We start from the raw sequence: 24,639 nt of genomic DNA, 5'->3' as shown, positions 1-24,639 counted from the left end.
TTTTTTAAATACTTAGAGTTTTTAAAACTTAAATTCAACTCATTAACATGTGATGTATATTGGTTTCAGAGGTAGAGGGCAGTGGTTCGTCAGTCTCATGTGATACCCAGTGTTCAGGTAACCGGGTGATGGACATTAGGGAGGGAATGTGATATAATGAGCACTGGGTATTATTTGTTGTCAGAAGTACTGGAGATGTCAACTTTCTCCTGTGTGCTTTTTAAAAAATAATAATACATTGTAAATGCAATTTTTAAAAGTAGGATGACTCCTTCTTCCTGCACGGATGGACCTCATGTCTTGAGCATTATAACCAAGGACACAAAAGCAAACATAAACTTCTAGTGAACTTGATTTGGAAGACAAAAAGAGGAGTCTTGTGATCATTAGGCTCTTGCAGATAATCGAGTTTCTCTTCTGATGAGAAGAGCCCTCCCCTCTGTAGGTGGATGCAGAGAGCCAACCCAGCAAGATCTAGGGCAACACATGAGAAAAAGACCAAGAGAAGTAAGTAGATGACAAAGGTACTTAGAATTTATAAAGGTACTTAGAAATTATAGAGGCCCCTTTTCAAAATGAAGGCATGTATCCAGGGTTGTCGCAAGAAGATCAGAAGGTCGATATTCCAGAGTTTTCTCAGGGCTGTTGTCCTAGTTCACTGAGTGACATTAATTTCTCCTGCCTCATAACCTGATCTGGAAACCAGAGATAATGGGATCAGCCTCGTTGGTACAGTTTGTTGACGTCCCTGGATAAACTGTGTGAAGAGGGCAACGTCTTAAGTTCAAAATGCTTTGCCAATGTTAATTAATCCTCACAGTACCCCCCTCAAGCCCTGTAATATTATCCACATTTCACAGCTGAGGGACTTGAAGCAAAAAGCCTGAATGACTCGTCTGAAGACACAGAAGAAGCCTGCGTCAGAATGAGGAGGAGCGAGTGACAGAAATGGCATCCGAAGAGGCACCATTCTCACTTCACCCATAAGATACAATTAAAGTAATTGTGTCTGGGGAGTTGTTTTTTTTTTTTTTTTAATACACTCTCTGTGTCGATGAATTCTAAGGCAAGGAAAAAACCAGCCACATTTACCCAAAAACATGACAGACAGATACGTTTGCAATTTTAAGGACTCCTTTCTTGGGCTGGTGACTGTAATTAGCTGGACACACCAATTCTACTTTTATCTCACTGACCAGAGCTCAGTCACATGCCCTTGGCTTCAAGAGATGGGGAAGTAGGGAAATGAAGATTTATTCAAGGCAACCATGAGCCAGGCTAAGTGCAGGAGTTGACAGCAAGGGCAGAGGGCTGCTGGCTTGAGGACTGGATCACAGAAAACCTATGGGTCAAGTAGTGACCCATAAAGAAGCTACCAGAGTCCCTAGTGATTCTAACATCCTAATATCTTAACATGGCTAAAAACAAATTCACAGTCTTCCTGACATTATCTCCCACTAGTATTTCCTATTTTGTCAGTTAGCATGTGTTGAGCTGAAAATAGCATGAAGCTCAGCCACGAGAATCTCAGACCAAAGGCATTTAATGCTGTAGTTTACGAAATCTAAGATGACATTAATTTCAAAGTGGACCGCCACTTTACGTGCTGGTGAGGAAGAAAAATCACTGCCACTTAACTTTTCACATCGATGACCCACCACAACAATTTTTAATAGATTTATTGAGGTATAATTGACATACAGCAGCCTGCGGATATGCAAAATGTAAAATTTCCTAAGTTCTGGCATATGTGAGCACCAGTGAAGTCATCCCCATAGTCAAGGCAATAAACATATCCTGCATCCCCCCAAATATTGTCACGCCCCTGCTGTCTCATGCCACCATGCTGTGGGCTCCGGTGGTAATCATTTTACAATATATAAATGTATCAAATCAACACGTGTACACCTTAAATGTACACAACATAAAATGTCAATTATATCGCAATATATCTTGGGGAAAAATCCTATTTTTCTATACCTGTTGTACTACAAGCTTCCCTTTCCCCCTCCTCGTTTTGTGGAGACCTGCACAGTTGATCTGTGTAGATCTAGTTCATTAAACTGCTGAATCACATTCCATCATTCAACAATAATATGTTTTATTTCTCTCTTCTTTACTGATGGACATCTAAATTATTTCCATTTTATCCCATTACAAGCACTAGGCATTAAATTGTTATGCCTAAAATACGAGAGAAGATCATCACCATAATAATATCTTCCTTTAAAAAAAATCTAAAACTCACTGACGGTCGTTGACACTCAATATCAAAATTCTTAAAAACTATAGGTGCTTGTGGGCTTTTTTTATGAAATCAAACACTCAATAGACCTTCTAAGGAGCAAGTGCAATAAAAAAGGCTGTTTTGCAGAAGCTCTGCAGGGAGAATAAGAAACTGAACTAATATATTTTAAATATTTCTTTGATTTCCCTTGTAAGCTTCAAACTAGAACTCTTACATCAGTCCATTTAAATAACCGCAGACGTATAAGCCTGAGTGGCAGAGGCAGGAACACGCAGAGGCAGGAACATTGCCTTAGTACGTTAGCTCAAAGAAGGGTCACATCTGGCTTCCTCTTGAAGTGACTCCAGCAAGATCCTATTCAGGTTGCACATGGAATACAAGCCACATTCCTCCTTGTCCTACAAGGTCAAACGTGCCCGTGGGTCCTCATCCACCTCCTTGGCTGTCAGCCACCTCCTGCCCCTGCACACCCCCTCCCATCGACAGAGGCCTTCTCACTGTTCCTGAGAGACACCAATTTCCCACCTCAGAGTCTCAGTGTTCCTTGTTCTCCAAACAGTCTCTTTGTTCTCTTGTTCTCACTTCAGTTTTTCCCGTGAACGACTCCTTCTTGTTACTACGCCTCGGCTTGTGTCACCTCCTCTGAGAAGCCTCTCGTGACCTCTGAATTCCAATTCACCTGCTCCTTCCAACCAAGTCACTTGCCCTCATCGAACTCTTTCATTCTTTTCTAAACACTTCTGACAAATGGAAATTCGTTGTTTAGTGATGTGTCAGCAGGTCTCCCATCTGTTCCCCACCCTTGATGAAACTGAGCGTGGGTAGGAACCCTTCTGACTTGCCCGCTGTGAGGCTCAGGGCCTAGGACAATGCCTGGCATTGATGGATGAGTGAATGAACAAATGAATGAGTGAGTGAATGAAATTAAAGCGACACAGCAGTGCCTGCAGGCTACTGTTTATCACTCCTTGTGTCTTGAGATATTGAACAAATGGTAGGAACCTACAAGAACGTCCGCATTGCCTTCACTGTGTCTCTTCGTCTGGTGGGAGCCCCGTGTAGGTAAACACACCTCCTCACTGCGCTGCCTTCAGTGCAGACAGGTACTCATCAAAGGAGAGTACCCAACACATACCTGTTCCTAGAGGCAGTACACTGACCAATGAAGTCCAAGCAAACAAGCGAAAACAACCAACAACTACGGCCATTGGAGTCAAGCAGGTATGGTTTGAATTCCCACCCACTACTTATTCTGTCTCTTATCACCTGGGGGATACTCGTCTGGAGACACTTGGGGTGACTGTGGGGGAAGGGGAGCTGCTTGCATCTAGTGGGTGGAGGCCAGGGCTGCTGCTGAACATCCTATGAGGCACAAGATAGCTCCACAACCAAGAATTACCCAGCGCCCGACGCCAAGGGCACCACAGTTGGGAAACCCTGCTCCAAACAAATTACTTAATCTCTGTCGTATTTCATTTTCACATCTGCAAGTTGGGAATAAATAATATCAGCCATATAGGATTACTGTGGGGATTAGTAAAAATGTGTTTAAGGCTCAGGTCTGGAGCATGATAAGTCAATATGTAAATATTGTGTTTATTCTGCCCATCGCATGGTAGATTGTTGGTCTTTCTCTTTGTTTCTAAGGCAGGTGGCTCCTTCTAGGGCTGGGGTTTTCCTTTTCCTTGATCCTCAGTTCCTAGCAGAGGGCCTGACAATGAGGAGATGGTTAAGGTGGTCTCAACTAATTAAATTCGATATTGAATTGACTGGGATGTTTGGGTGGCTCAGCGATTTAGCACCTGCCTTCGGCCCAGGGCGTGATCCTGGAGTCCCACATCGGGCTCCCTGCAGGGAGCCTGCTTCTCCCTCTGCCTGTGTCTCTGCCTCTCTCTCTCTGTGTCTCTCATGAGTAAATAAATAAAATCCTTTAAAAAATGATATGCCTAAAACATCTTATACTTTGCTCATCTTATACTTTGTCCCTCTCTCTCAAAATGAGTTTGGTCACTCCCATCAGTCTTGTCCCCTGTATGATCAATTTTTTTTCACTATTTTCTCATGAATCCTCTTGCTGGCCTCTTATGTCAAAGATTAAACTATAGGACATGGAAATTAATTATCTGGACCCTATCTGTCTTTGTCTGGCTTATAGACAGAGCGGATGCAGCACAACTGGGTTTCTTGCTATTTCTCGACAAGCCAATCAGGTATCTGCCTCAGGGCCTTTGCACTTCTTCTGGCTAGAATACTCTTCTTTCTAGATATCAGCATGAGATCTTAATGTTCCTTTCTCTGGTGACAGTGGGGTTGAGCATTATTGTATTTTTTATTAGTGTATTCTAGAAAACCAACTTTTTGTCAGTTGTGTTACAAAACCTTCTGGCCCAAAGTCGTCTGTTCTTTTACTTTATGGTGTGTTTTAAGAAATAGAATTTTTCATTTTTAATGGAGTCAAACTTCTTGATCATTTCTATCATAGTCTTTAAGGGTCTTTTTAAATAAATCTTTCAGTATCTCAACGTCATAACATCTTTTACAATACATTTTTCTACAAGGTTTAAGGTTTTGCTTTTCACATTTAAGTCTTTAATTCATCATGAATGACTGTGCCGTGGAAGACTGGAATCCAGTTCATTTATTTCCATGTGAAACGCCTGGCAGTAGCCCTCCTTCCACATAAATCTACAGGGTCTCACCTGTCATGGTTCCAGCTTCCCTATAGTGGGTCAGCTTCTGCATCTTCAATTATATGCTTGTACCAATGCCCACTCCCTTGTGATCACAGCTTCATTTCAATTTTCCTCCCTCATCTCAGGGCTCCTTCTTGGTTTTTTGGTTCGGGTGTTTTGTTTTTTTGTTTTGTTTTGTTTTGTTCGCCCCAGGACCTCAGATTAAGCACACCTCAGATGAATTCTTCTGTCTTGTACGTGTCCAGAGCAAGTGTGAACGCACATGACTGTAGTGAGGAGGGGCCTCTCATACTGCCCTAACCCCAAACTCCACACTCTCCCTTAATTCTTCTTCCTCCTACACTTCTGCTCTTAATACTTCCTGATTTATATATATATTGATGTGCTTTTATTTTGCACATACAGATACATGACTGAATTTCTCATTGAGTTGTGTATCACCAAAATGAAATGAACTTCCTTTACATCAATACTTTGTGCCTTCAAATCTCATGTCTTAGATTAATACATCCTCTTAACATTCTTGTGATGGTCTGAGACATCACTGCCCATCCTTTATTTTTCATCTATAGGTATCATTTTTTTTAAATTTATTTATCCATGAGAGACACACAGAGAGAGGCAGAGACACAGGCAAAGGGAGAAGCAGGCTCCCTGCGGGGAGCCCGGTGTGGGACTCGATCCCAGGACCTCGAGATCACGCCCTGAGCGAAAGGCAATTGCTCAACCACTAAGTCACCCAGGTGTCCCTATAGGTATCATTTTAAAGTATGTTAGTCTTCAGTTAGTATGTAACTGAATGCACCTTTTCACCAGATAATGTGATTTATTTTCATTTTTAACGTTTACAGGTGTGTTTGGCTTTCCTCCTGCCCTCTTAATTTTTGTTTCCTGAGTTTATGCTCTTTTTACTTTTCATCTTTCTCCCGTTTATACACAAGCTGTATTTTCTTTTTAGTTTTTAATAATGCTGATGTAAAAAAATGTTGATAATTGATACTATCTACATCAACTCAGTTTACACTCTGCATTAACATGACTTTATTATGCTAGGAAATTCTAGGTCAGAAAAATGAAATTGCAAATAACTTTATTGTTTGTTTGAGGAACTTGCTGAAAATCCACTTCTCTAAACAATAGACCATTCCCCTTGTTCCCTTCAGTACAAGGAACAATAGTCTCTTCTTCCTACTAAACAATAGATTGCTCAAGTGTATTCGTCAAATTATTGTTTATTCTTGAAGACTCACTTCAAGAGGTTCACCTTGCCACATCCATCATTCCTCAAGTACATCACAAACTCTGCCAAATCCCGATGAGATCTCTGCACTGAAAAGATCCACCTTAAATCAGACCACAAAAACCTCACAAACATCCACTTTTGACTTTCCCCCTAGAGATGGTACTGAGACTCCGCTGTCCCTCACTGCAATAAACAATAAACTTGGCTTTGCTTGGTCTGTAGGTTATTTTAATAATCTCTTTAGGGAGTCTCAGTCAACACTATCCTATTTTTATTACCCTTGGCAGTTAATTTTACAATTTTGTGAATATATTTAAATCTATTTTTGAAAGCCTAACTTTTTGTACATGATAAAAAAATTAAGCAATTTTTATTTCTTCTAGACCCTACCCCTTTCTGGCTTTTGTTAATATGATATAAGATTATAATGCTAAAGATCATAATGAGTTTACAACATACTTGATCTTTGAATAATTATTTTTAACCTCTGTATTAGGTTTTATAAGCATATAAACATCTATGATGGAAAATTTAGCACATTGTTTTATATCATTCCCATCCTACCACTTCTAGTGTCTATTATATAGTATCTGTATAGTCTGAGATTTTTAATTCACAGATCTATTATCCATTTTTTCTGTACCTTGTCAATCAAGAATTATTTTTCAGAACTTAACTATGTATATATATGTTCCTATATTTACATACATGGGCTTGAAATAAAAAAAAAAACAGATAACAGTAGTCATCAATATGGAGGAAAGTAGGACTAGTAAGCAGAACAAGACTGTTTCTTTTTACCTTATTATTATTTGAATTTTTAAGAGAATTATATAATTATGTGAATGTAAGTTTTAGTCAAACTACAAAGAAAGATTGACTGTATTTAGGTAAGTAGCATCGACGATATTCTAATAAAAGTAAATGTTAAAAGTTGGAGACTAATAAAATTCAAGTGCGACTATGAAAAATAAAAGAATTATTTTTCAGATGTATGAGACAGTGATTCAACAATTCCATACATCATCCGGTGCTGCCTGTTAACTAACTAGAATTTAAATAAAAACTTAAAAAAAATATATAATAATACAGGCAAGCAAAAAAAATGAATCCTTTTTAAAATTTGTGTTCAATATTACTATCACATTTAATGAAATCGCATCTGTTTTGATCAGATCAATGGCAGCTTTTTATACTGTCATTTTCCTTCTCCGAAATTCTTTGAAACATTCTTATGAATGGTAGGAGGGGGACTTTAATTTTATTTCTAGAAAAGGTACTTACATTTGCTGCATGAAATGACCTCATGAGTTTAAACGCAAATCATACAAAGGCCATGTGAAGTACATGGAATTCAACCGGATATCATGATCAACCTTTCCATTGGTGGTATGAATTTGAGAATATATATTTTAAAAACAAGCTCATCCAACTGACAAGTCTTTACCCTTGGGTAGAAGTTCTATTTCTATGTTTTTAAAATTCCATCAATGCATATAAGTCTTAGCAAAGATCAAAGTCAAAGTTTAAGATGGAAGGTAAAAACAAAAGCAAAATTAAATCAAGTGACAAACTTGGGTGAGAGTCACAGAGCCTGTGAATAGACATGAATTTAGTAAATGTGTGTAACTTGAATTTAGGGCAATAGGATACTCAGCCACATCCTGAAGTTATGAAACCATGAGGAGGAAACTAAAGGAGGATTTGGTGAGCCCCAGCAGGGTAACCACCAATTGCAGTCTCTGGGCAAAGCCTCTGCTCACAGATCATTCCACTTCATGGGGATGCTAACTATATTACTTAATTGTGAATAGATTTCTTAAACTTTAAAATTAAGTAAAAGAAATTTGAGAGTAACAAAATCATAGTATTGATAGTTTTCTGTAAATGATGAAATTGTATACACTTTATATGTATGCATTTGAAACATATTACAAAAATGAAAGCTTAAAATTTTTGTGAGTTTAAACTTTCATAAATTTCAAAGACTTGGTAACTATTCAGAAAGATGGTTTTTATTAATCCAGTCTCTTGGGGAACACTTAGAGAAAGCGAATATATTGAATTTATAAAAGCTGTTTAAAATATTTGTGGCATTTAAGCTTGTAAAAGAAACCAAATATTTGTCAAAGATCCCATAAAAGTGATTACTACTATATTTGCTGGATTTAAAAAGAGACAAATACATTTATGAGCTAAACTTAAAGCCTAGGAAAGAGTTCATTTTTCTTTTATAACTTCAATCATTTGAATACTATTTTTTTAAACATTTATTTATTTATTCATGAGAGTGACAGAGAGAGAGGCAGAGACACAGGCAGAGGGAGATGCAGACTCCTCGCAGGAGCCTGGTGTGGGACTCGATCCTGGACCCCGGGATCACGACCTGAGCCGAAGGCAGCTGTCCAACCACTGAGCTCCCCAGGCGTCCCAAGAATACTAATTTTTTATAAAATCTTATGAATAGTATTTTCTATGTGTACAAGCATCCCCTGAGGGCACCAAAAAACCTCACATTAATACATCCTTCCTTTCATACTGCTTCCTTAAGCATTTTTAAAATCATTAAGCAAAGATTTATTGAGCACCTATTATAATCCAGGTAATAGTCAAGACGCTGGGTATGTAGTGAGGTATGAGGGAGGGTTACTAGCAATATGTTTAGACAGACACATATTTTTGTATTTTTCTATATTTTGTGAGAGTGAGGTGTTTAAGCACAATTAAGTTGGACTGCTTCCTTCCCCGTCCACTTCCTGCTTGTTATACATCCCTGTCATCAGGTAGTATGAGGATGATTGGATCTGGCCATGGGAAAGATGAATTTAGGACACACTGATTTTGGTTTTAGTGGGATATAGTTAAGTATGTGATTCATAATCGTTGGTGTGTTCAGTTAACATTTTCCTCACTGTTCTGGTGTAGGAATTGCTTCCTGAGAGATTCTCAGGGTCTATTGGGTTGGCTCTCCCTCATAAAGACACAAGCACACAAGGACAGAAACGGTATCAAAGTGGGAACACGTTTCTAACCTCACAAGTCTGTGGGCCATGGATGGGAAACAAGGCTTGGAATGTTCCATAAGATGACCGTCTATGAAAGCTTCAGACACCAAAGGTGTCTACCATTGAGAATCCACTTGATAATATAGCATAAGTAACAATAAACACACACTTTCATTCTTCTTGGTGGGAATTCTGAGAAACAGCATTTCAGAATTCCTGAATTCATAGTGTATAAGACACAAAACAGAGTAGTGGTGTATTAAATCACATCTCAGCTCATCTGAGATGTCCTGTCCTGATGAAGTCTTATGGATCTAGACCAAACAGCACAGAATGCTGCTCTTCAAACAGAAATAACCAACCATTGTAGAAAAAAGACTGAATTATGTTTCCATTTCCCCTCCAGAAATAAAACTGTGAAATCATTACTACATGATAGAATGATCAGAAGCTAGGTCCATAAAAAATGTAGGGGAAAAGGTGTGCCTCAGCTAACAAGAAAATAAATTCTATGCTATTTTGCTGCATTTGGACATATGTGGCTTGTTCTTCATCAGCTTTTAAGTCATCTATGATTTATGATTTTTAATAATTGATTTCATATTCACTTTCTCATTCTAAGTAAATATTTGCTCTTAGATAATTCTGTATTCAAAATTTTATACACATTTTTAAAAGAGGGCTCTAGTAATTGTAAAAGCTTCAAGTCTCAAAAACTAGGGTTTGTTATTAATAGTGGATGTCTGGAAAAAACGGAGTTTACAATGTCTGTCTACTGCCCTCAAATAGTGATAGTAATTGTTTGGGCCTAGATTCTTGGGTTTTTTTTTTAATCTTTTTTTCCCCTCCTAAATCCGTAGATATCCTTTCATTGGATCCTGGATTTTAGTATTGCAAAAGACTGGCATAATGGAAAACAGAAGACAACAGGTCAGTGAGAGATGGATTTAGACACCATGACATAAAAAAAAATTGTGCTTCAGTCTGCTTGGGTACAGGCTTCATGGGTACAGCACAGTCTCTGAGTTATCAGAATCTAACTCTGTTACGATTCTGCAAGTTGTAGATCACTGAGAGGTGGGCGAAGTGTGTCTTCATGTGGGAGAGGTTCAAACTCTCTTCAGTCCCTTTGGAAAACACCAGTTTTCATCTTTGGCTACAGCCCATCTCAACATCTCTTTATTCTAGATACATTTCTGCTGTTTGGACTTTCCCTTTATGGAACCAGTCATAACATCAACATGGGTCCTTCACATACATAAAATAAAATCTTTCACATACGTTCATTTTGATATCTGTAGGTAAGTCCTGGTTTTACCTTTTCCTGAAAATTACATTTCAGTGATAGGCAATGCTTCATAATCTTTCCTTCCCCAGAAGGGAAGGTTGGAACTAACCTGATATTTTTGTTTCCTTAGAGATAATTTGGTTTTTCCTCTAGATACTCAAGGTTGGTTTTTTCCCCCCTTGAAGATATAAATGCCATATCATAGATGAATATTATTAGTTCACTGTGACATGCTGAATTTAAAAATAGTCGACAGCCTCTAATTTAAGACAAAATGAAAAATCATTCCGATTCTCTTAGCTGTGAACTCTCTGGTTTAGTGAAATTTGTGGATCTTATTCAATATTGTTGAAACTGCAGCAAACTACTGATTTTTCACATTAAAAGCACTAAACCATCTTGGAATTAGACAAAGCCTGGAGGACACTGTACAAGCCCACACTCTGGGGCAGAGTTTTTATTTCACATCTACAGGGCTTGTTTTGATCCACCCTAATGGTATTATTATTATTTCAAGGATAAATGTTAAAAATCTGATATGTACCATAATGTTATTTTGATCCAAGATTTTTCTCCAAATAGATGATTTGAGATTGTTATTATATTGTCAACCAAGCTTATGGGGCTTGTAATGATGTGGTTTGTAGCAGTCATAAGCCTAAAGCATCACAGAGTTAGCACACTCAGACTGTAAGTTTAAATAAAGAGAAATGCTTATTTTTAGAAAATACTCTGCTTAAAACCTGCCATTTATCCTCATCTCCATTTTCTTCCTCAGGAAACATTCTTCTTCATCTATCATTTAAAATATCCCTTCATAAAAATAAAGGATCCATTTGTTTTATTTCTGTGAATCACACAATCAGCTGAAACACATCAAAACTAATCAATTTGGCAGCGAGGAATGGTAGGAGTTCTAAGACATCTTGATGTTCTCCTAGACTGTAGAATCTCTGCTTGTTACCAGAGCACTAGAGTTTTAAAAATGTAGATCTATCAAAACACTATGTAGAAAAAAATTTCTCCCAGATAAAGTCCATGGTATAATGTTAAGTGAAGAAAGAGAAAGAGAGATGGACAAAAGGATGAGTATCTTAACATTATAATAACATTATAATAAAAACAAATAATAATAACATTATATTATGATATAATAGTCTTAAAAACATTTATAATGTGTATAAAACATTATAATAAAATCAAAATAAATACATTATATTGAATTCATTTAATAATTTAAAAGAAGACTGAAGGATATTCATAGAACACAAAAAATTCATCTCTGGATGTAGAGATTAAAGGTGATTTTAATCTTCATAGTATACCATCCGATGCTTTAGGTTTTATATAACAAGCTGAGATTCATTTTTTAAAAGATTTTATTTATTTATCTGAGAGAGAGAGAGCACGAGTGAGGGGAGGGGCAGAGGGAGAGGGACAAGCAAACTACGCACTGAACAGAGGGAGCCCGACACAGGGCTCGATCCTAGAACCCTGAGATAGATCATGACCTGAGCTGAAGGCAGACGCTTAACTGATTTAGCCATCCAGATGCCTCTAAGCAGAGATTAACTTAAATGAAGAAAAATTAGTATTAAGAAAAAAAAAGAAAATTATTACTCTTTGATGACTGAGTTCAAATATTTATGGTATGGCCCCTGAACACATCTCACACTCTACACTCCAGCCACACACAGGATATAACACAGGACCTACACCTCTTGACTTTTGCCCAACCACACTCACTGCTTGTACTGTTTCTGCTTCAAGAAAACCTTTCCTGATTTCTTTCACAGGCATCAGTTGTATTCACAGCATTTTGGAAATATCTCTTCAATGGAAATTATCATATTATCCTATTTCTTTACATGCTTCCTCCACTCACCTATGGGCTCCCAAGGGCAGAGACCAGATTTTATATAGTTTTGCATCTCCCTTGTCTCTGCCTGACATCCGGGGGTGGGGGGTCTATATTTGTTGAACAAATGAATAAATGAGCAACAAAACACAAAAGAAGATTATGGGAGCTTTTTTCCCCATCTCATGTTGACCTTACCTATAGAGAGGCCTGAGCATACTTTCTACATCTCCATAAAATTACTGTCTGAAGTGACATTGTTTTCTACAAGTTCAGTGAAAAAGCCAAATGTGGATGGTCCAGGCTGATGAAAACTTCCTTTCTTCCAGAACAAAGAGAAGAAACAATCTTTCACATCTCTGGGGAGAAACTGGTTTTCTCTTAAGAAGTATCCAGTCCATATATAAAGGAAGCAATTTCTGAAACTTGCTGTAGAATCACATGTAGGTCAGAAATTATCATCCTTTTGTGTATATCTCACTTATTTTGAAATGACTTATTATTCTGGCAAAAATACACCTTGGGGAGCTCAGCTCCTATAAAAAGGAAGTTAGTTGGGTGTGTAGTAAAAGAATTCTAGATTTCATAAAGCCTGTCCTATGAATATGCCCTTGTCTTTTCGATTAATCTGTCAGTGATATGTTTAGTAATTACAGAGTACTTTCCCTCAAAGGACTTGAATCTCATTATCCACCCTTTAGTATCCCTATGAAGGAAGCAATCTCATCACAAACCAATGAGAACATGGAATCCTGGTGTTGTGGGTTGAATTGTGCCACATGACAAAAGATATGCTGAGTTTCAATCCCCAGTACCTCAGAATGTGACCTTATTTGGAAATAAGGCCATTGTCAATGTAATTAGTGAAGATGAATCAAAGGAAAAGAGAGTGGGCTCTTAAGCCAATATGGCTGGTGGCTTTACAAGAAGAGAAGAGACTCTGTGACAGAAACACGGGGAGTAAAGCTATGTGTCGACAGAGGACAGAGATTGCAATGATGCTTCTGTAAGCCCAAGAATGCTAAAGATTGCTGGCAAACACCAGAAGCCCTGAAGAGGCAGGGAGGGATTTTCCTTTAGAGTCCTCAAAAACAGTATGGCCCTGCCAAGACCGCAACTTCAGACTTCTGGTCTCCAGAACTATAAGACAATAAATTTCCATTGTTTTAACCCACTCAGTTTGCAGTACGTTATCAAAGCATCCTTAGGAAACCACTACATATGGACAGATTCAACCCATTTCCCAGGATTTTGCACCTAAGTTATTGGTGAAAACAGAATGAAATCCATGTCTTCTATCCTCTGAATCAGTCTGTGGCCAAGTAGGAGACAATTACAAGCCTCTAGTTACAATTCTCCCAGTTCTACTATAAATATTGGCCATGAACCGTTGAGTCTTGTAAGTTGTAGAAAGTGGAACATGAATTTGCAGGGAGACAGACTTGTTTTTCCCTTAATTTTCCATTTAACCTTTTGTAAGTTTGGTCTAAAAGTCAAGAACAAACCCAGTAGGGTTAGAGGAGGCTGTAATTTTGCATTATCTTTCACAGAGTCATTTATCTCTCCTGATGTACTGTGAAGTCAAGATTCCTGCTTATTAACCTTTTAGCAAAAGCAAGCCTGACTTTTCAGTTAGAAGCTAAAGTATTAGGAACGATTACCTTAAATGGCACTGCATTTCACATCAAGAAAATTTGGCCTTGTGGCTGTTCTTTTTTAAGTGGCCATTTGTTACCTAATAGAGGGAACAGAGATGGGAACAAATGATGAGCTGAAATGAATGAAATGGATAGATTCAAACCTAGGAGTTTGTTTAAGTGCCTGTAAGTGACCAACTTGTAATTCTCGTGACACAAACACATGACACAGCAAGTAGAAGGGGTCCACTTGGAGAGCATGGAGTATAGATCCACACTGTCAGATTTAAAATCCTGGCTCCTCCATTCACCAGCCTTAAGATCCTGGGCAAGTCACATGACCTCTTATGTGCCTTGTTTCCTCATACATCAAGTGGGGGCAAGAAGAATATCTCCCTCTTAGGACTGTTGTTTAAGCATAAAAAGTTCTTAGGATCCAAACTCAAGAGAGGAAAAATGCTGATGGTATTTTGACCCTAGTACATACTAGGAACAAGTAATCACTGGAAGTGCTTTTAAATCCATCTCCAACTATCCATGGCCGCTCAGCCTCAGACAACTAAGCAGACCTGGAGAGCTGAAGCCAACCAACCCCTCAACTCTGCTTCTGAAAGCCCATCAATCCTTAAACTCCCCAGGTCCCCAAACCAACCATTAAAGGCTCAGCTCTCTCTGCTTGTTTAGAGGGACATAAAGCTAGAACAGTTCTCCCTTCCTAGCAATGGAGAAATTCAGCTTTTTATTTCAGATATTGAGTGTGGCTTCTTCCCTCAACACCATAAAGATCAAATCCCTGAATATATACATAGATATATGTATGTATTTGATAGTGCCTGGTGTGTAGGAGGCAGTCAACAGACGTTGATTACAGTTATTAAAAAACTGTGGTGGCCCTGACCTACTGGATGGGCCGGCAGAAAGGAGGGGCAGTAGCTGTGGAAATCTGGTATTTGAAACCTAGCATTCTTCGAGAATCAGGACAACCTGAGTTCAGACCCTTGCTGCCACTTAGCAGCTATCCAAATGCAGGCACATTTCCTTCCTTCCATGAGAGAGGTTGGCAAGCTGTAGCTGGCTAAATCCGGCCCGCTGCTTGTTCTGTAAGCAAAATTTTATTGGAACACAGCTACACCCATTTGTTTAGATGATGGCTCTGGCTGCTTCTGGGCCACAAAGTTAGAGCTGAAAAGTTGAAATAGACCTGAGAGCCCACCAAGCCTCAAATATGTACTATCTGGCCCTTTACAGAGAAAGTCTACCCTGCTCTGTAAAGCTCAAGACGCGCATATGAAAATCATGTCAATTCCAGTATCTGCTTCACGGAGCTATCATGAATGTCAAGTGTAAGAAAATACGGAGAGTGTGTAGGAGAGCATTTGGCAGAGAGAGCACTGCATCAAGGATTAGGAACCATACAGCTTTTGTTTTTATGTATTTATTTATGTATTTATTTATTATTATTTTTTTAAGATTTTATTTATTTATTCAAGAAAGAGAGAGAGACAGGCAGAGGGAGAAGCAGGCTCCATGCAGGGAGCCCCATGTGGGACTCGATCCCAGGACTCCAGGATCACGCCCTGGGCCAAAGGCAGGCGCTAAACCGCTGAGCCACCCAGGGATCCCATTTGTTTTTATTTTTTAAATTGAATTTGAATTATTTTAGGCGGGGTGCCTTGACTCTTGAGTTGGGCCACATCTCTCACTCTTTCTCCTGTTTTAAAAATGAACTTGAATTCAAACACTGTTTTCCCTGCCGGGCCCATTTAAACAGAGCACACCATCCCAGACATTACCCATCAATCACCATGACTGTGTTTCTTCCAAGAGATCAGCTCTAATCTCATGAGTCCTCTCTGGGTTTAATTATACACCTACATATTTTCTTTACAAGAGAATAATTTGCACGCAGTAGAAGCATAAGTCATGTGATTTAAATTAATTAACTACTGGCACCTGTTATGTGTTTGGTGCTGTTGCAGGCACGGGGCGGGGGGTGGGGGGGTGGGGTGGTGTCCTATAAGGGGGGTTGATACGAAGAACCTCCGTAGGGTGGAAGTGTTGGCTGAGACCCTCATGGAAAAGGTAAATAGGAGCACACTGGGAGTGGCAAAGCCTTGAAGCTCCATAAATTTGGCTCCTTCGATGAGACACAGTAAGGCAGATGGGGCCGGGGCACCTGCTTTGGCTCAGGGCGTGATCCTGGAGTCCTGGAATCGATTCCCGCATCAGGCTCCCCAGAGGGAGCCTGCTTCTCCCTCTGCCTATGTCTCTGCTTCTCTCTGTGTGTCTCTCATGAATAAATAAATAAAATCTTAAAAAAAAAAAAAAAAAAGACAGATGAGGCTGAAGCAAAGAGACAGGGATAGTGTGTAAAATAAGGACAAAGGCTTGCCGGCAACGTGGGGCTCATGCCCAAGGTAAGGGGGCAAGGATTCTTCCGATGCATGTGAGACTGCTGAAGCTTTTGAACATTTCAGAATGTTTGCGATCTGGACCTCTCTGGAGGATGGCTGAGTGAATGAATGAATGGTAGCAGCCAGTTTTCTGAGTTCATTAATAAAAAGTCAACAGGGGAGGGCTTACCAACTGCTGAAACCAGGAGGACAGTAAGCCCATCGGAACCTTCCGTGGGGTGAATGCTGGTGTCCTTGGATGTTGCTCGGTGCTGCCGTGTGCCAGACAGGGAAAGGGAAATGCGAACTGGGTGAGGAGCCGCTCTGGAATGGCAGCAGGTGGTACAACTGTCCTCCCCGAACGTTCTTGAAAAAGTCTGTTGTGCAAATATTTAACTCATGAGGTTCTAAAAAAATAAATACATAAAATAAACTCATGAGGTTCTGGCTAGAAATGTGCAGACTGACACACGAACATGTGGAAATCTTTCAGGCTCTGGTTTAAAAGAATCTAGATAAGGGGCCCTTGGCTGTTCATTTGTTTTGTGAATTCTGGTGGGGCAGGGCATAATTTAAAATCCTTCGCCCACAGCACCTTGTCGCTGCCTCTAAAAAATAGCCCAGAGTTCATTGGCAGGGTCCAGACACATCACTGGTCTGCTCCGTTTTGACTGACATGCCTAATTCATTTATTAAATTAATATTATTATGGCTAATACACATCTTAAAATATTTACAGCATAGGAAGTACTGGATTAGGCACATGTTGCATCTTATCCTCACAAACCATTAAAATTATTAGTACTAATAACAGTAAATGAGGGGCTCCTGTGTGGCTCAGCCGGTGGAGCATCTGCCCTGGCTCAGGTCATGATCTCAGGGTCCTAGTTTCGAGCCCCACGTCGGGCTCCCTGCTCACTGGAGAGTCTGCTTCTCCCTTTCCATCTGCTTCTCCCCCAGCTTGTGCTCTCTTTTGCTCTCTCACTCTCATTCTCTCAAATTAATAAATAAAATCTTAAAAAAATAGTAAATGAGTGAACACGGAAGTGCTTACAACAGTACCTCTCACTTAGTTACTACTAGCTGCTATCATCATCAGCCTTATAATTATTGCTATTAATATGACTCTTGTATTTGCTATTAACTCAATCTATAGATTAGCAAACTGAGGTTCAGAGAAATTCAGTGACTTCCCCAACCAAGGTCAAAGGACAGGGTGAGAATTGAAACCCCAGAGTCTGACTTTAAGAGCCATGCTCTGAGCCACCAGGCCACACCAGATTTATAATGATAATTATCTCATTGGAAATACGTTATGGGGGATCTCTGGGTGGCTCTGCGGTTTAGTGCCTGCCTTCGGCCCAGGGCATGATCCTGGAGACAAGGGATCGAGTCCCACATTGGGCTCCCTGCATGGAGCCTGCTTCTCCCTCTGCCTGTGTCTCTGCCTCTGTGTGTGTGTGTGTGTGTGTGTCTCTCATGAATAAATTAAATATTTAAAAAATAATAAATATTAAAAAAGAAAGAAAGAAAATACTTTATGACTTGAGCCAATATTTGAACCAGTTGCCTATAGGATCCATCTATGATATCTGTTTAAGTTTTCCTACACACACGCGCGCATGTGCACACACACACAGCTGTCCACACACAAACCCATTCATAGTTCTAGGTACACTTAGGACGGCCAATGAGTTATAATAATGACTCCTTGCGTGATAAATGTGCTGTGTTTGTCAAGTCCGAAAAAACGCCCCCACAACAACCAGAGTTATTTTTAAAAACCTTTAGACCATATATCACAGTCCTAATAGTGAAACCCAATTCTCAATGAAAAATATTCCATGATTATGATTCCAATCCCTAACAATAAATTCCCTAATGTTGCCATTGTCATTTCAATAGGTGTACTGCTTTCTGTGCAAGAGCCTGGAGACATTTCCAGAGATGTGTTCTGATTAATGCACAATTAAAAAAAAATTTCATTTACTTGTTGGCTGTTTTGCTTAGCTCAGGTGTTTCTTGAATGAGGTCTCAGGGAGGCAAAAAAAAAAAAAAAAGGATGAGTTCAGTGGGAATATATGAAGAACATAAAAACCTGCAAATGACTGTCAATATGGTGAATATTATTAAGAGGAGGAAATTGTCCCATTTCAATTCATTTCCCAAATAGCACCTGCGAGCAAGTGTCCCGGGCTATGTCCCGGGCTGTGTCACCCACTGAGAAATGTAGCATTCATTTTGCTTGTTTGGGATTTTGATGACAGGTCCCAGGCATACAAACAGCCTCTCTCTGCTTGCTTCTGCTTTAGGCCCATTGACAGCATATGCAAGACCTTCCCCTCGTTCTGTTCAGTGACTCAGGAACATGCAAGGCTGGAGTCAGATTACAAATTAATTCTCACGTGTCCTCCTTTCCGCTCTTTATTTAAAGTTCACTGAAGTGGAAGTTCTTTGCCAAATTAATCGGCAGGCTCTGTGTCCATCCCCAGACCGGGCTGGCACGAATGACAAACTCCCTCTTCATTGTCACCCCCCGGGGAAACCACCTATCAAGCCACTCCTTGCTTTAGTGATTGTGCGATTGCAGGGTCCTTCTTGCCCAGCGCCCTTGTCCAAATGCCAGAAAATAAATGGAGTGGAAGTGTGCCAGCCCAAAGGCCAACACCTCCTTCTTTCCTCACAAAAGCTCGATTGTATTCAAATATCTGGCACAGGCCTCTCAGGAGATAGAGGAGCAGACCACAATCCAGGGCTGGTCATGGGACCCAAGTGGTCATGGGACCCAAGTGTGGCCATTGAGATCGAAGTAGGAATCCCCTGGGGCCCCCTGGGGACTTGAGTTTTCACCCCTGACAAGAGGAGGGCACTGGAAAAGAGCTGCTCCATGCCACTGGCCCTCACTTTGGGAATAACTGGATGAAGGACACTGTGCTCTGAAGAGTCAGGTCCATCTTGTAACTAAGTTCAGAAGACTGCAGGGGGAATATAAAAATTAGTGAAAGGGAATAAAGGGAAAGGAGAGAAAATGAGTGAAAATATCAGTGAGGGTGACAAAACATGAGAGACACCTAACTCTGGGAAATGAACAAGGGGTAGTGGAAGGGGAGGTGGGCAGTCGGTGGGGGTGACTGGGTGATGGACACTGAGGGGGGCACTTGGCGGGATGAGCACTGGGTGTTATGCTATATGTTCGCAAATTGAACTCCAATAATAAAAAAAAAAAGACAGCAGGGATGCTAACCTGGAGCCCAGATACTGTGGAGCCACCAAGCCTTCACCAACAAATCCCGTCACCAGAACTTTTATTTTATGTGAGAAAATGAAACCCTCCTCCAAGATCCTGACAAGTCAGTATTTCCTTACTTGCAGCCAAAATCATTCAAAACTCTTAGACCAGTGCTCTGATTTCTTATGCATCTCCCCACCTCTTTCTGCAACAGCATAAGGGTTAAATTTGGGACTTTCTTTTTTTCTTAATTAAAAAAAAAATTTGGGTGGGGGGAACAACTTTCTGAGTCAGTCCAGAGGAAGTGACTGTTACAAAATGGCTCTGTTCCCACCAGGATGAGCTGAAGGCCTGGTGGGGGAAGAGGCAGTCATGATAGGGTGTGAGCATGCCCACACATTGCTGCTGAAAACAGTGACAAGAATGTAAGGCCCTGACTGCCTGGTCTTTACTCAGGTCACTTTTTAGGGGTCCATTAGTAGCATAGCAGCAATGTTGAGGCCCATGGTAACATCTCCCCCAGACAGCCAGCAGGCTTGCTTACAGTTTCCTATATTGGCAGCGCATTCCCTGAACTCACCGTTCCTCACTTGCAAACCCACTTAGACTCTAGATAAAAGAAAGCCTCCTTTTATCCTCTCTTGTGGGACTTGGAGGGCAAGGAGGGAGCCAAACCATACTCAAAGCTCAGGCTGCTCACTTTGCATAAAATGTCCTTTGTCTCTGACCCAGAAGCCTCATGTTTTCTGGCAGCATGGATGAAACTGTTCACTTCCAAGCAGGGTAAAAATCTCAGACCCTTCCCTGTTCTCAACAGACCTATGGAGCAAAATGTCCCCCTAGATGAGAGTCACATACTCCCACATCCTAATACTATGGCCTTCATTCCCATCATCCCTCCCATGAAAATTTATAGCAACTGCTTCCTTGAAGTCATGATAATATAGCATTTAAGAGCAGTCTTTGAAATTTGACTGGTTCAGTGTAGTCTGCTATTTGCAACTTTTTTAACCTCCCTGAGCTCCAATTTTCTCATCAGAAAATTAGAGTAATAGGGATCCCTGGGTGGCGCAGCGGTTTGGCGCCTGCCTTTGGCCCAGGGCGCGATCCTGGAGACCCGGGATCGAATCCCACGTTGGGCTCCCGGTGCATGGAGCCTGCTTCTCCCTCTGCCTGTGTCTCTGCCTCTCTCTCTCTCTGTGACTATCATGAATAAATAAATAAAATCTTTAAAAAAAAAAAAAAAAAAAGAAAATTAGAGTAATAATAGCACCTTTGCAAAAATGTTTTTGTTAGTTGTAACATTCTTGAAACGTGAAGGCAATGTCTAAGACATGAGCATACAATCCTCACAGCTCCTTGCAGTCCAAACCACTGCAGTCTCTTTCCTAGATGATAGTAACAGTCCTCTATCCAGTTTCTCCGCTTGGTACGCTTGTCCCATTTCAATTCATTTCCCAAATAGCAGCCAGAGCAACATTTCAGAAATCAAATCATGTTTTCTGTCCCTAACATTTTCAATAGAATAGAATCACATGTCAAGTCCTAATTGTGGCTGATAAGACCCTACATGTTTCAATTCCTGTGTACCTTTCTAATATCATTCATCAATCTCTCCATTTTTCACTGTGCTCCTTGAACAATTCAAGTTCATCCCAACCTCTGGGCATTTGCACCTGCTATTACTGCTACAAGGAGTGCTTTCTCTATGGATCTTTGCAGAGCTCACTACTGCTCATCATTTAGGTCTGCATGCAAATACACTCCTTTGGAAAGACTTTCTCTTATCGCTACACCAAGATGTGCCCCTACCAATTAGTTGATTCCTTTATTCCTTTTACTTTCATAGAACTACCTGACATTTTTATTTTTTTGCTTACTTAGAATTTTTATTTTGCTTTTCTCCTTTCATCGGGACATGAGTTACATCTTGCCTAATTGCTATAATTTTGCACCAGGAAAAAAAAATTTGCACCAGGCAGACTGCCTGGAATCTAATTATATTGTTGAATGAATGAATGGGGTGAGTGAGTGAATGAATGAATGTTACACTTATATCACTAGGATATTAAAGATGCAAAAGTCTGTAGCCTTTGAATGTCCTGATGTATGACTGAGTGATCAAAAAAAAAAATTATCACGCCTTTCCCAAACCCATGTTTATTTCTGGTAATTCAGTGGTTTGTGGTCAACTTTATATCTTAACTTTTTTTGCAATGTTCAAACTAAATAAATACAATTTTGAGGAAATTCTTTCATCTTTAAAGATCATCCTTGTGACTTTTGCAGAGCTTTCCCCAGAGATGGATTGTTTTTAGTCACAAATATTCTCTTGATAATCATGCTCACAAGGACTCAGTCTCCTTGCGGGAGCTAAAACATTGAAGGACATCATGGTAGGCTCATAAAAGCCTACAAAGTATGCAGAAAAAAGGCAACCTCATGTTGCTGACTTTTGGATATATGACTTTATTTTTGAGAATTTGGGCTTTTCTTAGACGTTTATGGTTCAAAATAACATTTCCTATGTATAGTAATATATTCCACAGGAAACGAAGAGTTTGGAGACAATCATCTAAAGTGCATTTTTCCATGTTGTTTGAAAATAGCATTTCTGGGGGGAGGGTGGGGGAAGAACTTTTAAAAGGTATGATGTTCTGTTGAAGCATATTTTAGGCTTGATTCTTCCCAAATATTAAGTACAGATAATACATAGCCATGATATCCTAGGGGAAGTCTGGCTAGGTCCTTTACAATTTCACTGCAATACTTAGGCTTTGCCTGCTGATATATATGAATATAATGAAATTGCACGCTGGATTGTAAATGCCTTGCCAGTTTATAAGCAATCTGAAAGACTGCATCTCTCACAATGTTTATCACACTTCTTGGCAGGTAGTATGTGTTTAACATATATTTATTAATTTGTTGGTTGTAAGAATAAGGAAAAGATTATTATTATAAAAAGGAAATATGTGAGTATAACTCATCACAGTCTAGGACTGGTCTGGTGACTCTAATGGTCTCAGTTTCCCTATATGTTTGGTTGCTTCCTTCTTAAGTTTGCTTCCTGATAACCATATGGCTGTTGCTGTTCCAGCCATGCAAGCCCAGATTCTGGCCAGGAAAAAGGAGAAAGGGCAAATAGGAATATGTGAGTTGAGGTTTTTTGTTTTTGTTTTTGTTTTTAATGTGCTTCCCAGGCAGTCCCACCAAGTAACTTCCATTTACATCTCACTGGCCTGAACTTGTCATAGCGTGAGCTCTCTAGTCACAGGATGATAGGAAAGGTAGACTTTTAGGTGAGCACATTGCTTTCATCATCAAAGTCATAGCCTCTTTTAGTAAGAAAAAAAGGTTGAAGACTTATTGGGTGGGCAACTTCTGCCTGAATAATGTATCATGAGCATCCATTTCTCTTGATTTTGGATGACAGTCATAGAAGATTGTACAGATTCAGAGATGAAACATATGGTTTTTGATATGGACTAGTTTAGTACTTTGAATCCATATTCTGATGGATCTAGTCTCAAATTCTCTGAAAATTTAAACACCCAAATTCAGGAGCTTTTTCTAAAATAGATGAAAATGCAAATATAGCAGGTCAAATAAAAATGTTATCATTTTAACTAGTGAGTAATGACGATCGTTGAATGCTAAGTGTTGGATAATAAGGTCTTAGGCTATAGCTGATGCTACTAGATTATCATAGATTATGATATGCCTGATAAGTTTAAACATGATCTTTAAAAAACCCATCAAATGATTAAATCATTTAGAAAAGTCCATTTTGAAAGCTGGCATTATCAATTCCATTACTGATAGGATGTTGCTGTTGCTGCTGCTGCTGCTGCTGCTGCTGCTGCTGCTGCTGGGGTGATGGTGAGGATGATGATGGTATTGGTGGGGGTCTGGTGGAAATAGTAGCTAATATAAAATTAGAGCCTCTTGTGTACCTAGCTCTGTTCTAAACACCGGATGTATTCCATTTGTTGAAGATTCACATCCATCCTATAAAATAGCTCAATATTTTTGACCCCATTTTGTAGATGACTGGATAGAATAACTAACAGTCTGAGTGCATTTCATTCATAAGAATTTGAAGTCTGATCCAGAGTCTGCCTTTTAATGATCACATTAGACTTCCCTAGGGATAAGAAGGAGGTCCAGCAAGACTCAGAAGATCTGAACCCTCACTGCAATGGAAGTCTGTTACCATTGGCTTTATATCCATCTTGTCCTGCTCTCATCTAAAGACCCATCCCCACTCCCTTGCATGTCTGTGATCCTGGAACAAGGGGAAGCCTACAGATAAGTAGATGCAGGAAGCATCTGTGTTAATGTGTCCACGCCATCACTAAGGATATAATGTAGGGAGAATTTTGTTCTGGGACTGAAACTGGTGAACAGTAGAACCCTCTTTTATTGTTTACAATAACTGATAAACAGATTTGGTTTCTTTTCTGATCATTTTTAGATATGAATAACATCTAAAAATCAACTTTCTATCAACCAAGACACTACAGCAATGAATATTGGGGTTGAACAGGGAGGGATACTTAAGCAAGGACTACTTTTTGAGGTAGCTTATTAATCAACAATTTTATATTACAATATTATTTTTAGAAAGAGAGTGTGCGTACATGCTCATGAGCAGTGAGGGGTGGGTAGGGGCAGAGGGAAAAGTAGAGAGAGAATCTTAAGCACACTCCATGTCCAGCATGGAGTCCCATGGCAGACTCAATTCTATGACCCTGAGATCATGACCTGAGCCAAAATCAAGAGTGGGATGCTTAGCCAACTGAGCCACACAGGCACCCCAACAGTAACTTTTAATTTCTTTTGAACCACAGGGTTGAGATAAGAAAATTTCAGATAATGGAGACCCCTCAGAAGTGGGATAATGTAATATAATAATATTGTTTTTAACTTGCTTGCTCACTTAACAATGTATCATGAATAGTTCCCATATCATTAAATATCTCTGTGCAATGTACTTGTAAATTGTATATATAATGTTCTATTGGAAAGACATACAATATCTA

General features: G+C 39.7%; 1 long non-coding RNA gene across 2 annotated transcripts in view; it reads right to left on the bottom strand.

Annotated features, from left to right (window-relative positions):
• Positions 1–24,639, bottom strand: part of LOC111092033 — a 184,667-nt gene that overhangs the window by 76,812 nt on the left and 83,216 nt on the right. Inside the window, exon 5 of one of the 2 annotated variants that reach the window (XR_005378002.1) lies at positions 16,353–16,772. The exons of the other annotated variant lie outside the window; for it this stretch is intronic. This is a non-coding gene — a long non-coding RNA (uncharacterized LOC111092033). Of the gene's footprint in view, positions 1–16,352; positions 16,773–24,639 lie in introns of those variants that run through there. 2 annotated transcript variants of the gene reach the window in all.

Source organism: Canis lupus, chromosome 24, assembly GCF_011100685.1.
Source record: "Canis lupus familiaris isolate Mischka breed German Shepherd chromosome 24, alternate assembly UU_Cfam_GSD_1.0, whole genome shotgun sequence".
Classification (NCBI taxonomy): domain Eukaryota; kingdom Metazoa; phylum Chordata; class Mammalia; order Carnivora; family Canidae; genus Canis; species Canis lupus.
The sequence above is the reverse complement of the archived record's forward strand: the minus strand, read 5'-3'. Positions and strand labels throughout refer to the sequence as shown.